The following is a 16,474-nucleotide window of genomic DNA, read 5'->3' as shown; positions in this document are numbered from 1 at the left end:
ATATAAGTAAATGTTGTTGACTATGAAAATCCTGATATATATGTTTAGTTAGTACAAAAGTCTACTAGAGAAAGAAAACAACTAGAGTCATCTTGGCCCTGACAACCTCCCTCCACTACCGCAAGGCGGAAGGAATCGCACATCTTTGTGAAAGAGAGGGCGAGGATATAAAACCAGCAGCTCGCAAAAGCAGTTCAGCAGAGCCATCCCAGGGCTGCAGAGACTGTGCCTGGGGGATCACTCACCTGGAGCCTACCCCTAAGCCTTAAGGCTGCCAGTTGGGTCCTCTCTGTAATTAATCCTCCCTAATTCAGATCTCTTACATGGGATGAATCCTTGCCTATCTCATCTCCTCACACTAGGGAGCCAAGGTAACTCACATTGACCAAACGCCTACTTTTCTGTGCCTGAAGTGCCATGGATGCCATTCCTACTCTGTTCTCCACCACTTGGACTGTTTTTGGCAGGAAGGCCAGCTGTATGCCAGAAAGACTTCTGTAAAGACACCTTTAAAAAAACCTAAAGCATTCACATCATGCCAAACATTGCAAGTACACATTAAGTGACACTATGGAATTCATGTTACTACTTCAAATATTCAGAGCAGATAAAACAACAACAAAAATAATTCTGGATAAAGCAAGGAGTTCTGTTAACTCTAGCAACTGTTTAAAACTTTTCTCACAAACTTGCTTTTTGCTCACAGTGGAGGCGTACGCAATGATTACTTCTACATATATCACACACGAAAACTTCTGAGGTTAAAGTAGACACTTTTGGATTACTAGGCAAGGGCTTGCCTGACAGGTGGGCTTTACGCTAATCTTTATCATGTGTCTAAAAAGCTAATCAGCAGCATACCACCCAAAGGGTCAGCGGGAGTCACTCCACTAAGAACTGCTCCTGGAGACCCCAGACACATTTCTCCCTCTCTCTTCAGCCCTGGGGACTGCCCTCGGTCTGTGCAACCCCACTGTGGACCAGCTGGGCGGCCAGAGGCTACGGTGGGCAGCGCGGATGTGAAGGAGACAGTAAGGCTGCATACGCGCACGCTTGCATTTATGAGCTGAGTCAAGACATGTTCTCTTTAGCACTAAAATACTCCTAGTATTAGAATAATGATTTTCTCTGTAAAAAAGAACAATGCTGCAAATTAATATTGTTGGTAGCTATTTGAACATACATGGAGAGACCTTTCTCTACTATAAAATCACAGTGAAGATCTTTATTTACAGGGTGTTCAGTTAATCATCTAACAGGACTGATTCATCTGTTTTTCACAGTCATAACAAATACTTCCAATTCAGAATGATGTATAGCTTTGTTTTTACAAGTAAACAGATGAACTATTGTTTGCATTGACTTATACTATAACATAGCTTCCTATGGAAAGTCAAGATATTATTCTTTTCTGGGGGGTGGGGAGGAGGATGTTAAAGTAATTTTTAAATGTGGACATGGGCATAGGACATTTAAAATGAGACTAAACAGTATAGCACCTTCTCATTTGTTCCTTCGCAAACACCATAGTAAATAAGATGGTATTTTGAAAGAATTTGTACAAGTTTACAGCTAAATCTTCAGACATGAGGAAAAACATAAAATTGCCAATGAAAGTTCTTTCCAATATCCTGTTATATTGAGTATAAATATGAGTTTATCAAACATACAAATCATTATTTCCTATAAAGCAAGCTGAAGGAAACTTCAGAAATAAATTCACTAATCTTGTCTACCAATTTGTGTAGAAAAGCATGCCTCCAATGTTTTGAATACAAAAATATCTGTATTATTGTGTACGTATTTCTGATATGAACCATAATTCAATCTGCTAAAATCTGTTTTGATGTGTAGATCCTATGCTATAAGCTAAAAAAGCAACTGAATTGACCATACTCTTAGCAAGACATTCAGCTTTTCAATAAATAAAATGCCCTTTCCTAAAACTTCCTAAAATTAAAAGCTGTTAATTTGTAGCTGCGGAATTCCACTCTGACAATTACAGAATGCTCTTAAAGTTACTGTTTTGCAGTAATACAGCAACACGACCAATTTCATAGCAAATCCAGTCAAATTATTAATGTTTACATAATTTTAAACTTGAAAACATAATTAGTAATCTTTCTAGTTACCTAAAAGAGTTGGTTAGTGCTGCCCTTCACTGGTTTGTAATGGTATACCACAAATCAAAACTAATGGTTACCAGACAAAAGTGTAGTTCAGCCATATGAAAACTGAGTTTTCCCTACTTCTCTCTCCAGGAGTTCCACACTCCTATCAAATGGACACCCAAAAATGCCTCTTAATAATCCAGGTTTTCAAGTAGTGACTGCTTTTATATACTTATTTCTCCTTTTCATTGGGAGGGAAAAGTTAATTTAAATGCTATCGCTGCCCATTGTTCTTGTGTTTTTATCCCATGCCAGAGCACTACTGTAATTCACTCCTGAATGTTAAACTATGCTTTTCCTCCATGAAAGAAATTCATCAACAAAAGAACAATGAAAATCATCCCTGGAGTGTTTCTATTCCATATTAAAATATTGGGCTGATTAAAATTGGTACTAAGAAATGTCCATATTTGTGTAGGAACGTATGTGGCACTGGGTAAATAACTGGTAGTTCTCAATATGTGCCTTTTGCCCTGCTGAGAGAACAGAATATAGTTGGTTCTTTAACACAGCAAATGTAATCATCATTGTACCCAAACATTAAGCTCCATTTGGGAACTGAATTTGGAGTGGCTGGTTGGTTCAGCTAGCTATCACATACATACTATGAGAGCTACATGTCATTAAAAAACTATTTTTGAAAAGAAAAGATGTTTAGGATAGTATTAACAGCTAGAAGTTACCTGACAACAGATGACGAATTACTGTTAATTACTGTATGTATTATATGTAGCAAGTCCAACCTTAGATGCATAACTCATCTGAGAGCAGTTTTAGGTTCTGTAGGCAAACGTAAGAAGCAGTCCCTGACTCCAAGACCTGACAAGTTTATCTGCTGAAAAAAACAAGCACATGAAATATTTTCAAAACATAGAATGAAAAGATGGAACCTCCATTTCAAAAACAGGTCTAATATTTTTTGACAAATAATCTGTTCCTTTTTATAATGTATTATGCTTACTACTATGCTTGAAAAATGACTGAAGCTTGCATTGGTGCAAACCATTTCTGTAGAACGTTTCATTCTTAAAAACCTTTTTCCAAAAGCAAAAAAACCTTTGCTGTGCACATTTTTGATCACTTGTATCAACAGCTGTACCCTATGGCCACCCATGTGGGTAAGTAGGCTCCCCCAGCACTCGGGGCTCAGCTACAGCACCATGAGCCTCCATGAAGCTCTACATGCCTGTGGGTTTCCAGCAGAAAGAGTGCCCAAGCAGCAGGTGAACTGAGCAGAGAGAAATTCAGAAAACAGGGAATTTTGAAAACTTTCCTCCAAAGAACCTCAGACAATACCATTCAGGGAGTTTGTCACTGTGTAAAAATGGCTGAGTCAGCCCAGCCCAGTTACTCTAAACCCATCCTTATTAGGGCACTTTATTTTCATTTGATTAATAAGTGCTGGCCCATGAATAGCAATTGGACTTTTATGATCTTTGTCTTCTACAGAATGCATAATGATAGTGTGAAAATGCTTCAGATAAATCTCTTTCATCTCCTCTCTTATTTCATGCTGGACTATTAAGGTTTACCTTTTCTGGAAGGTTTGACCAATTTCTGAGGACCCTCATATCATACACACTGCTAACCACAACCAATGAACTGAATGAAATAGTTAAACATTCCACAAAGATGAGAGGTACCTAAAAAAGAGTTATCAGTTGGTTGGAATAGTATAAATAAAAGCAGAACAAATATAAAAGCCATGAAGTCTTTATAAAACAGAGTAGTAAAACACCCTGATGTTTTGTTACTCCTCTGGTGTTAGCATATCCCTACCTTTCCCCAAAAGTCAGCTCAGCCTCCTCTGTAAGGACAGCCATTTCCAGTGCAGTCTAGCGAACCACAGTTATGTGTTGCTTCACCGATGATGAGACAATCTGCATTCCATCTTGTACCACAAATCAATGTTAAAATATGATCCAGTTTGTTAAGCGGGGTTCACGAGCACAGCTGCAACTTTCAGCCCAGCAGCTGCTGCTGGCTGTGCTAACACAGTGAGGAAGAGCTGTCACGCTCTAACTGAGAGCAGCCACAGTGCCAGCCTTCAGGTGGGACAGCCATTAAGAGCAATACAACCCAAAGGCTTTGTCAGGAGGTTTCTCAGCTACTGCTAGTTTCTAGGAAATGATGAAACCTAAAAATACTGGGCTCTGAAGGGAGGAATCAATAGGTGAGAGAAGGGTGTACCTAGATCTGCTACCCTGCACTGCTCTGGTATCTTGTTCTGAACCATGTAGAGTCATCCTCTGTCCAACTGCAGGAGTGACTTTGACCCCAAGAAGGTCGTTTCCTTCTTTCCACTGCAGAGATGAGGACTGATGCTCTCATATCTCATGTTCCCTTGCCTCCATTGCTGTGATTTCCCACATTCCTGTCTACATTTTGCTTTGGATACAGCTGCAAAGATTTTGATATTAGCCACTTCCCCTTTTTTAATAATTGACTATTTTTCTTTTGGGAAAAAATAAATAAATGTGTGAAGTATTTGTTATTTTCAAAGGAAAGCATTTAGTTTAATGACATATCTGTTCACAAAACAAATCACCAGTGATTGAAAATAAAATGTATGGTACCACTTTGTGAAAGTCATTTACAGCACAGAAAGACCACTTTGGCAGACACATTTATGTCTATACAAGATTAGATTTTGCATTTATTATGGGCATGTGGCGTATTATTAATTATTAACACCAAAAATAAATGTTTATGTTTGCAGAAACACAAGCTGCTAAATTCTGAAAAAATATTGTCAAGGATTTACACATTGTGTCATGTGTGTTATGTAAATGGAAACAGCAGAGATTCAGTATTTATTATTAGAACAAAACATTTTTCATCCTGCAAGCGGAAATCCAGGCTGTAATTTATGTGCACCTCTGAATCAACAAGTCCGATACTTAAGAATAACCCTTTGTGTATCAAACAACTGACTTTGCCTTCTCACTGAGAGTACACCTCATGGAACTCCTTTGCCCACATTCCCTGGGGAAGTCCATGGGAATTACAAAAACACTTCTTACAGAAGACCTGAAATGGTTTTTTTTTCTATCCTAGACCGGAGGAATGAGTAATAGGGTCGCATGCCCTGCCAGTGGGCAACAATCCCAGTCAAATGAAGAACCCTGCTGATGAGGTAGTCTCTCTCCCAGATTTCATACATACCCAATTTCAAGATTCAGACCAAGATGTCCTGTTCAGAGAAGCTCTCGGCCCTGCAACATGACTGGGAAAGATCTCCTTACCCTTAGAAGCAGAAAAAGTCATTATTAAGCCGTATGGAAATGGAGGCAGGAGTAGGATGTCAGACTCGCACATCTCTTTATGTAGTGCGCATCAGTGCAACATCATACTCCCAGCTGGCCGCGCAGATTACTTTACTCGGGGGCTGGAGGGCTTTTGAGAGCACTGCACGCCTCCACCAGCCTTTTCCATTAAAACTTCCCAGTGCTGCTAGCCAGGTCTGTCCTGGGCAGAGCGCTATGATGGAAGCCCTGGTCTAGACAAGGCACTTGTAGCTGCCAGCATTTTTCTGTTCTACCATCCATCCTGCTCAGAGAAAACCTCTTGCAAACTGTACTGTGATGGAGGTTTCAGAGCAAGGGGTGACATTTTTTTCAGTAGCCTCCCTGTCCCCTGCCCTTCAGCTGTGTTGAAGCTCAAGCAGTGGCAAAACACTGCTTGGGAACGTCTGCATTTTCGCTGCTTCGCTGAACAGAGTCAGGATTTGTCCCCCTGCCTGCACAAATGCAGAAGCCTTTTGATTTTGTCATTTATCTCAATACAGTTTTCCAATCATTCTGCTGGAAATGACGCTGCTGGAGGCACTAAAGGTGCAAGCCCAGACCAACAGTCAAACCCTCGCCAACCAATTGACTTTCCAGGAGGTTAAATGACTGTGGGCAAAGCAGCAATAAAGTGGACAGATGAGCTCTGCCTCTGGGAGAGTTCGCTGTTTCTTGGCTGTTTCTACCCCTGTCTCAGCTCAGCAGGGGGAGGCAGGGGCAAATTAGCACTCCTCCTGCTCTTGCCTCCCGCACCTTTTGCCTGCTGCTTCACAAAACCTCCTTCAGCTGGCAGCAAAAGAGGTCAGAAACACGTATGCAGCGTGCCGGAGGAGCAGAGCAGCATGTGGACCAGGCAGCGGCTCCGCAGCGCAGAGATGCCCAGTGGCACCGAGCCGCTCCCCGCGCAGCGGCACTTTCCCAGCCGCCGCTCAGCCCAGAAAGGCTGCACCCACTGCCCGCTCCCCGCTGCCCGGCCAGGGCACCGGCCCCGCCACGATCAGCCTCTTTGTTTTGCTTGATGTCAGGCCTCAGCCGCTGCATCACCTCACATCTGCATATTTCACTTCAGGCCTCAGATACCACTATACTGAAACGTGGGGTTTCAGGCAGGGAAGCTCCCCATTTCTCTGGACACATCCTCAGGGACAGCTGTTACTTCAGGCAAAGCCAGGGACTCTGCTACTGCCCAGTGCAGTGTCCTCTGCTGCGGGAAAATGCATTAATAAAATAATTCTGCTGTATCATTAGAGGTCAACTCGGACTACAGCAGGTAATAAAAGATTCATAACGGCACATGAGGGGATGCACTAAATATCCAAACTGCTGCTTGAAATCATGCAAAGCTTGATTAGGTTTAGGACTTGGTTAAAAACTCACAGTTCAGCTGTTGTTTTACAGAAAACTTTGCAATCAGTGGTACCGCTTCTGTACCAGCAATATATGCCGCTTTCAGTAGAAATTATGCCTTGTAGCAAGGAGTGTCCTAACAGACACAGGTGCCCCCATGCTCGGGCCAGCAATTAAAAATTAATCCCTTTCCCTGATTCCATTAGGGGCCAATACCAGCTATTACTGAGAAGACATAAGAAATACTGCTGGAAACACTGTCAAGATAACACAGTTATCAAACACAAAGCGTTGTGACTTTCCATCCTTTGGTATTTAATGACTGCCTAAATCTTCATTTTAGTGAATTTCCAACCTGGCAAAGCAGGTAGTGGGACCTGCAGTAGTCTGTACTTTTAAAAATATTCCATTCAAACTCTGGTTGATCTTATTTTCTATCCAAATATCAAATCTGCTTTAGGAATCCTGCTAAGTCCAGCCTCAAGGTGCTGTGGCAGTGAGGTCACCAGTCCATTTACATGTGAACAATTGTTACTCACTACTAAAGGGGCTGTCAGAAATTCAGTACAGGCATTCGCGCAATATTTTCAGTTTTATTATAGAGGCATCACCCTTTCCGTGTTTTACTCCAGCTTATGACTCTAACAAGCACAAAACCAACACAGGCAAGTCTCCTCTAGCTGCCGAATTCCATCTGCTTTTCCATCCTTGCAACAGCCTTTGACAAAGAAATTAAATCAGATCCCTTTTTTCTGATAAGCTTAAAATTTGGCTGCGAAGTTTGGCCACATTCTCAGACTGGATTTGATTTTTGGCCATCATTTTTACCAGTGCAGCACATCTAATCTCAGACTTGGTGACGCTGCACTCAAACCAGCTGCTCCAGCTTTGATACAGGAGGCTAATATCATTAGCAGAAGAACTTAATGATGTTTGACATGTCAAATGACTTGGTCCTGCCTTTAATCTTTGTGGCCAGCCAGTCCCACCAGCCAAGCAATGGTCTCAGCAGACAGGCCAAAGACTCAGCACCAAGGATGGAAAATTTCCAACACAACACCATAGGTGAGGTTTAGGGCACATTACCCAAGCAGCACAAGGTGCAGAGCAGGTACATACAGCACGCTCGGCTCTGCTCTCCACCAAGTACACCACTGTCACCGGCATTATTGTAACATGAAGAGCTGTGCTCTGGGCGCATGGAAAGAAGGCTTCCACTCCCCATTCTAAAGCAAGAGAGCCCTCCTCGAGCGCTGCCAAACCATTCACCTTGCGGCATCTGCAAACAGCTGACCCAGACCTGCCCACAGCCAGCCAAAGCCACCACGCCTGGAGCACCTCCAAGGCAGAGGTCCCCAATAGCTCCCATGGGCAGCAGGGCTGGTCTGTCCGCACGCGCTGCTGCAGGCACTTGGCTCACTGAGTATGGTGTCTTGCACTTTGCTGTACAGCCATCCACCTGTCTTGTAATTAGGGGAACAACCCATTTCTTCCAACCACAGTGAAACTCTTGCCCCTCTCCTTTACAAAAGGCCCTAAGGAGCCTCGATGCCTGACATGTTCCCAGTTCAAGCGGTAAAAGAAAATTACTCATTTTCATCTTCTATCCTTTTGTACCAGCTTGGGGACAATTCCCCTGCACCAGGAAGCTGCAAACAGCTTTGGGGGCTGAAAAACCCTGAAGCTGAATTTTCCCACCCCTTTGATCATTCCCGGCTTTCCCACACAAATTACTTTTCCATGTACGTGGTGCCTGCACTAACACAGCCGCAGAGATGCCAGAGAAGGAATGGAAAGAGAGAAGCAACACCACAGCCCACACAGGGGAAAAAAAAGCTGGGAGGAACTAGAAGGCATCTTTTTGACTTTGCTGGTTTACCAGTCCATAAGAAGGGGGGAAGTAAAACGTCCTTCTCAATGACTTCTGCCAGTTATTTACACAACCTAGCAAATTCTGAAGCCCAAACGGAGAACAAGTCTCTTACTCTACCACAACTCCACCGCCTCCTTTCGCCTGGCTACATCCCGGGCATCGCAAAATGCCAAATCTCGTCAACCGAATACAACGGCACCGTCGCCTGCATAAACCCATTTAGCACCTCTTAACATGCAAAACACGAAAACAAACGATAGACACAAGCTCCCGAGCGTTCAGGACGCAGCCAGTGTCCGACTGGCCAGAGCTGGCACCCGGAGTGGGTCAAATTCGGTAACCAGGTAGTTGCCAGGAGTAAGCACAATTCCTACACGGGACTCGCTAATCATTATCAGGTTTAGGTACTGTTTTATAGCCTGGAGACGTCCGGAGGGGAGAGTTGTGTACGTCTCCCATACAAATGACAGAAGTGGAGCGGGTGCAGGGTGGAAGCGGGCAGGCAGAGCAGGTTGTGGGGCCGGAGTTCTCGCCTCTCTCTGAAGCCCAGAAGGACCGCTACGAGAAGGGCGGTCACAGCAGCACCGCAACAGTACAAATAACGCTTTCCCTCTCTTTCGGCGGCACTTCGGTGCAGCGGGCAGAGGAAGGACCGGCGCTTTCCAGGCACGTCCAGCCCTGCGGAGGGACCCTCCGGCGAGGCGGGCGGGACGGACGCTGCCCTGTCCCCGCGCCCGAGCGCCGCTGCGGCGGGGCGCTCGGGTCAGCCCGCCCGGGCTGCGGGCTCGGAGAGCAGAAGCGCTTACGCCCATCTCCGCGCGCGCGTTACCTGGCCGAAGCCGAAGTGAAAAAAGGAAAAACAAGCCTGCTCCAGCGGGAAGGGAGCAGCCGCAGCCCCGCCGGACCCGGCGTTGCCGGCCTGGGCGGCTCCCGCCCCGCGCCGGGGCTGCGGGCGGGAGGCCGGCGGCCTTTCCTTCCCCCCGCCACCCCACGCCCCGCGGGGCAGGCGGCGCCGGCGGTCCGCTCGGCGGCGGGGGCGGGGGGGGCGGGCGCGGCGGCGGCGGGGTGGGGGGGGGGGGGGGGGGGGGGCGGGCGCGGCGGCGGCGCTAGGGCCGCGCGTCGCGCGGGCCCGGAGGTGGGGTAGCTGCCGCCGCCCCGCTCGCCGGCAGTCGCGGGGAGGTCGCTCCGAAGTGCGGAAGCGCCGCCGCCGCCCGAAGTTTGGCCGCGCCGCCCGCCCGCCCGCAGCTCTCCCCGCGCCTCATGCCGCGGCCGCGGGCGCCCCGCGCGGGGACGCCCCCGCCCTGAGTGGCGGTGGCGGTGGCGGTCGGGGAACCCCGGCGGGCAGCACCTGCGCGGCGCCCGCGCCCGCGGCGATGATCTGCGCGCCCGCGCCCCGCCCGCCGCCCCGCCGAGCGCCGGAGGAGAGCGGTAGCCCGCCCGCCCGCGCCGCCCCGCGCCGCCCGCCGCCCGCGCGCCGCCAAACTTCGACGCCGACAAGTACCTAGGGCCAGCGGCGGCCCGCGCCCGGCCGAGACGCCGCGCCCCGCCGAGACGCCGCCGCGCCCCGCCGGCAACTTTCCCGGGGAGGAAGCGCCCCCCCCACCCCGCCCGCCCCGCGGCCCCTCATGCCGCCGCCGCCGAGGGAGCCCCAGCGCGTCCCGGCGCCGCGGCGGCTCCGCGCCGCCCCGCGGTGAGGCGAGGGCGAGAGCCCGAGCCCGCGCCCGCGCCCGCGCGGTGAGTACCGCCCGCCCGCAACTCCGCGCGCCCCGGGGCGGGATGGGACAAGGGGGCTGCGCGGCGCGGAGGGGGGCTGCGCGTGTGCCGGTCCCCGCGTGCGGTGCGGCGGCGTTCCCGTCGTCCCCCCCCCCCCCCCCCCCCGCGCCCGTCGCGGAGGCTCGGGCCGCGGACCGAGGGCGGATCGGCGCGGGCCGCGCGCCCCCTGCCGCCGGCGCGGAGCGGGAGCGGGGGCCGGGGCCCGGGCCGGGGGCCGGGGCCCGGGCCGGGGCGGTACCTGCGCGGTGCTGCCTCCTCCGCGGGAGCCGGCGGAGCTCGGGTCGGTCCGCGCCGGGCTTTGAAGGGGGCGCGGCCGCGGCGCGCTAGGCGGCGGGAGAGCCCTGAGGGAAGGGCCCGACCCTCGCGCCGGCTGCCGCCCCGCGGCGCGGATTTTCCCGCGCGGGGGGGGGGGGGGGGGGCGAGGAAGACCAAAAGTCCCGTTTGGCGGAGGGCGGGGGCGGTGGCGGGGGAGTAGCCGCGCTGGCCGAGGAGCAGCGGACCGGTCACTGGTACTCAACCTGGAAACAGTTCCCTCCCTCGCATCGGAAATTGCAGGCGGCTTTTCTAAACGTTCGCTCTCACACACACGCACACAAAACCCCCTAAAGAAACCCCGCGTGGCGGTGAGCGGCGCAGATCAGCTAAACCCGATAAAACAGATGCTTTTGTGCTCTCAGAGTTGGCGTGTGCGCATTTTTGGCCTCTGCTGAATATACTTTTATTGTTCTGCAATCAACTTTTCAATATTCCGGATCTGATGTGCTAGGAGCCAGCCTTACTTCTGTGGAGATGTTAGCACAGACAGTGAGTGAAGCAAACGGTGGAGATGCGTTTAAAGAGGGAATAAATCACTGTCTTGCCTAAGGACAATGCGGTTGAGGATGAGAAGCTGTGGCCTGGGCAGCCAGTCAAAGGGAAGAAAACCACAGTAGAACTTTCCCCGGCTTGTTTTTTGGTGTGTGGCGTTTTTGGTTTGTTTTGGTTTGGTTTTCTATTTGGAAACAAAATAAAGGCTGATTTCTGGCGTATTTTGGGAGTTTTAACGGACGTTTACCAGAGAGTTTCCAGCAGTTAGTGGCAATATTCTCATGGAGTCGTGGACTTTGCTATCAACGCTCAGCCCTGTGACACTGATAAGAAGTGGCACCAACTTTCTAGCTACGTATGTAAAACCTGGCAATAGGACAGAACAAATTCAGGGTCTCGTAGGCTTTCGTTTTCGCCCAGTTGTGAGGTGTCATCAGCTCACACCACAACTTGAAAGCTTGGTAGCCCTGTATGCCGGATGCACTGCCTGAGGAGCATGTATTACCTTATTGACGGTGAAAAATAATGACCAAAAAACTGCAACCAGCCCAAATGCTAACTTGAATTCCAAGAGAAAAAAACTTGCAGAACAGGTTGATGTTAGGTACAGAGATATTTAAGGCAATAAGCCACAATTATAAGGATTCTAGAGGAAAACATTAAAGCAGCTACATACAAAGCCTTTAAAATTTAAATAGCTGAAGTGCTTTTACTCCATATGCTGACAGCTGATGATACCCAGCAAGTAAAGGCAACAGTAGTGTGAGGTGTCACTCAGCAAAGAATGATGTGGGAAAACCAGAAATATTTTAAGTATAGTGCTGAATCCCAGTTTTTTGGTAGCAGAACACTGTATTTTATTTCCTTCAGCCAATAGGTATTGACATTTTAAATTCCTCCTGAGGCAAGGTAATCTTTTTCTGCTAAATAGTTAAATAAGCTGGATAAAAATAGAACCTAAACTTCATTTGGAGGAGCATTTGAATCCAAAGGCACCACAGCAATTGTATTTCATCCAAGTAAGACGGAAAGCTAAAATTGTTAAATTGTTAAACACAGACCCCCTTCTTGTTTGCATAGGTGAATAATTCTGCACTTATAAAAGAGGTTGGGTTGGTGGGTTTTTTTAAATACCAGATTTATGTACCAGGTTCTCAAGTTGTCTAGGTGTAGCAAGGTATAAAACACTGTGTTTTTATTAACTGTTGTAACTTGCGGGTATGAGGATTAGTTCTGTTTTGTAATACACATTATTTCATAGGTTCTAAACTGGCTCTAAATAATTAGTAACTGGAGTGGACACAAAAGGTCTTTTTTTACCTGGGCTTGATTAGATACATTGATCTGGTGAAGCTGTTAGGGATACAAACTTAAAGCATGTTTCCTTTGGAAAAAAAACTATTCTGCAGATGCTAGTGTTGGGAGGTGACAGCCAGCACTCCTTGCCGTGCTTATGGTTTTAACCGGTTCTCCTCAGACTGCTATGCATTATAATAACTGGTTTTGGCTGTCGCTCTTACTCGTGCGCGGTGGCAGCGTACACTTATCAAATGCATGCGCTGCGTGAGAGGCAATCGCTTGTTATTTTATTACCTCCTTCGCGTACCTGCTGTGTGCCAAAGAGGGAGGCCAGGAGCCCACCCGTACGGTTTGCACAGCGACTTCCCGGCAGGGAGCTCTTGCAGGGCATGCAGCTGACATGGGTTTTGTGCAGGGGGAGTTATTTGGGGAAGAAGGTGGATTTTCACAGTGATAGAAGGAGACAGAGGAGGAGTATTTGCTAACAAACCCAACGAGATCTGAAGTTCTTCAGTGGCACGATTCTGACGAGATGCATTTTAGCTGGTTTTTGAAGAGGGTATCTGCTCAGGCTGCAGAATAAAAAATGCTGTGCAAGGTGCGACTTACCCACCTGGAAAGGGATGCACATGCATCACCTGCGTGTCGTTCTTCTCAAACAGCCATAACAGACTCGCAGTGGCCTGAATGCCCAGCACTTTGCAGACGGAGCGGTGCTCTGGGGGAAGGCAGAGACAGCAGAAATGGCCTTCAGCACCCGTGCCTCTGGGGTGCCTCCCGGTGTTTTCCATATTGCAGGGGCTATATGGCACATGGGAATGTTCAAGGCCCAAAACATCCTGCCGTTCATACCGCTGTTGCCCCTCGAAGGAGATCTCCAGGAGCAGTGTGCTCTGGAGGCTTTGCATACATTAGCTAATGTCTTTCCAGCAGTTCGCCGTTCCCTCGCCCTCAGTTAGTAAGGATGCTGCTCCCTCTTTGCCACCCCCACAGGCCCCCAACACCCAGGGTGTGTGAAGAGCAGAGCACTGCAGGGTGCAGGGGATTGGGGCGCCAGGCGTTATACCTGATTTCTTTGATTGCTTTTTTTGTAAGGTCAAATGCACGGGCGTTACTGGGGACAATAAAACATCGCTTTGTCTTGCCCACAGCACAAGGCTTGGCGCTACACAACTGGTACAGCTGTAAACTTCAGAAATGTTAGTCTAAACGGTGTTTTACAGAATAATTCAAATAGGTATGTCCTTAGCAATAGAGCACTGAAATGTAGAATGCATGTCATAAGTGACTCTGCAGGAATAAATATAAGCAAGACAAATCTTAACAGCTCCATCAGAAAAACCCCAGCAGCGCTCAGCACATGATCCTTAATGTGCTTTGGTCAATATCTTTCTCTGTATCAATGGAAGCTCATTAAAAGAAGATACTGCAGACTAACTGAGCCATGCCATATTAGTTCTTGCCAAAGCTTGACATTTTTAATACATTAATAATATGTCTGTAATGTAATGGAAAACTATTAATCAGAACTGGTTATATGCCAGAAATTTAAGCTATAATTGGCTGCTTTTTGTCAGGAATGCCTGTCGTACGCTGCTACATCTGCCTAATGCTCAGATGTCTTGCACTCCTCTGCACTTTTTCCTTGTCAGTGCACTAAATTCGATCAATGTTATAGTCTATAATTCTGTGTAATGACCGTCATTATGACTCTGGCTTACTTTAATGAGAATTCGTTATATGGGAAGTATTTTAGCATAGGGTGTTAAGGTAGTGGCTTGCTTCACATTATTTTAGTCCTATCCAGTCCTGTTTATTAGTGGATCTGAGTCTCAGCAGTTATAAAAGGTTACGGGTAACTGAAAAGCTAGCAAGGAAAATATTAAAGAAAACAAATCTATTTTTGCCTGAATATACAGGCTTGTAGTCTAAGGATAATTAAACTCAGTAACTTCTTAGTTCTACACAGAAACATGAAATTCACCTACTGCTTATTTCAGCTATGACCAAGCCTTCTCCAATACAGAGTATGTTTTGATTTGTCACAGATTTAAAGTCATTTAGCTCCTTTTTTAGCAGAGAGTAGTTTCCCTTTTGTATAATGACTGTTCTAAACTATGGGGTTTTGGGGGTGGTTTGTTCCCCTGCAAAATAGTGAAATACATTGGAAGGGATGAGAGGGGAAGAGCATGAGGTGTCTTTATTAAAATCACATGGAAAGTGTTCTCTGAATTACTGAATTCCAAGATAATAAGTAAACATTCCCATTGAAACAAAAATAATGTAAGGTCGCTACAAAAAACAGTGGTACTACACAGTGTGCTTCTTGAAAAGATATAATTTTAATTTGGTCTTAGGTATTTCTGCTTTTGTGTCAGATTCAGATTTGAAGCTTAAATATATTTGAACTAATTGAGAATTGTTATTGCATGAAAATTCAGATATTCTCTGCATATTCTGATAAAATATATGAGAGTTGTATGGTAACACTTGATAAAATGAATATAATGGGAAATTGCATTTACGTCCATACGGCAATTATTGTAAATTACTTTGCTATGGAAACACAATTCAACCATCTGTTGGCATTTCATAGTGTCTGTAGTTTAGCTCAGTTTAAGATGAAGCGTTATTTAAATATAGGGAGGCCGTTTGCGAATAGCTTTGAAGATAAGTTTCGAAAATGTGTATTACCAAAGTGACATGCTCAGGAGCTTCCCAGGTCACATACCACTTCCCATGGTTTTGGGGTGTAGGAGGGTTCATGACACTGGGCATAATTTAAAACTGGGAACAAGCAAAGCAGGCTGCAGAAAGTGGTGACTTACAGTTGTTTCTTACCATCTGTCTGATGGGTTTGCTTAGGTTTTAGCATCCAGACAAAAAGAGTGCAGAGGTGCTGCGGCGGCTGGCTGAAATCCTCCTCCTGCAGAGAGCCCAGCGCCCAGGCTCCCCGTCCTTGGCTGGCACGGGCTGATGTCAGGCACAGGCTGAGAGAAATGAGTTGGAGTTCCTAGCCCCAGTTTTCCTTGTCTGTGATTAGGGTACTTACTCCGTCTTTGCAGTTTCCCTCGTACATAATTTGTATTTTTACCTGTGTTTTTTAGCAAATGTGTATTTTAAGTTGTCATAATAACATCCTAGGATTTTATACCTGTAATAATATGATTGAGGTGATACAAACAAAGGGAATTTCTAGTTGCTTTCTGAAGAGAGGAAAGGGGATATATCTGCTATGAAATAAACACTGAGTACACAGGTACCCCCACCCCCAAACCTAGGAAAGTAAGACTGCCATAACAGAGGGGGAAAGCGTCCTTATAGTCGGCTGCAAATGAACCATTATCTTTATCAGTAGTTTATCATCAGTGTGATCAGTAAATCACAGTTCAAAGAAAAAGAAAAAAAAAGGAGCAAAGTTCTTCCAATGCTAATGAGAAATTTCAAGGAAACAGAAGTGTGCTGCAATATCTTTGTTACCCTTAAAAAAAATAATCTAAGAAATGCGTGAGGCTTTTGGAGCTTGCTGAGGTCCCCTTGCCGAGAGACCATCGGCACCTGATACGCATCTCTGTGTCACTTTAATAGAAGAGCCTTCCTGCTGCTGCCCCGCGGCACTGGGCTGCCTGCTCCCCTGTCTGCGCGATGTGGGCAATGGTTGAGCTCGGTAGCTTGTTCTCCGTTTTGCTAGGGTGAAAATACAGTTTTGGAAGCAGAAACATGTAACTCACCTGCAACATTATAAATCTGTATTTGTTAGAAAAGAGTTAAATCCTTCACGTCAAAATACTTTTCACTGTGAATGATTTTGTTAGTTTGTTCATTCTAGCACAGCACCCACGGTAAAGGTTATCCATATTATACCAATTTGCTTTATATTGCATCAAACCTCCAAAATGTCAACATATCATATATTT

At 46.9% G+C, this 16,474-nt stretch overlaps 1 protein-coding gene across 5 annotated transcripts in view; it reads left to right on the top strand.

Moving 5' to 3' along the window:
• Nucleotides 1-936: 936 nt before the first annotated feature.
• The window catches only part of NTNG1 (netrin G1), a 175,559-nt gene continuing 160,021 nt past the window's right edge, over nt 937-16,474 (top strand). For 4 of the 5 annotated variants that reach the window (XM_049808230.1, XM_049808229.1, XM_049808228.1 and 1 more), the window contains exon 1: nt 10,943-11,406. The gene's annotated coding sequence lies outside the window, so the exon portion shown is untranslated. Of the gene's footprint in view, nt 1,032-10,942; nt 11,407-16,474 lie in introns of those variants that run through there. The other variant, XM_049808227.1, reaches the window with a different exon arrangement.

The sequence above is a fragment of the Accipiter gentilis genome, chromosome 8 (genome assembly GCF_929443795.1).
Source record: "Accipiter gentilis chromosome 8, bAccGen1.1, whole genome shotgun sequence".
NCBI classification, from domain to species: Eukaryota; Metazoa; Chordata; class Aves; order Accipitriformes; family Accipitridae; genus Astur; species Astur gentilis.
Note: the sequence above shows the minus strand (reverse complement) of the source record. Positions and strands in the feature narration are given on the sequence as shown.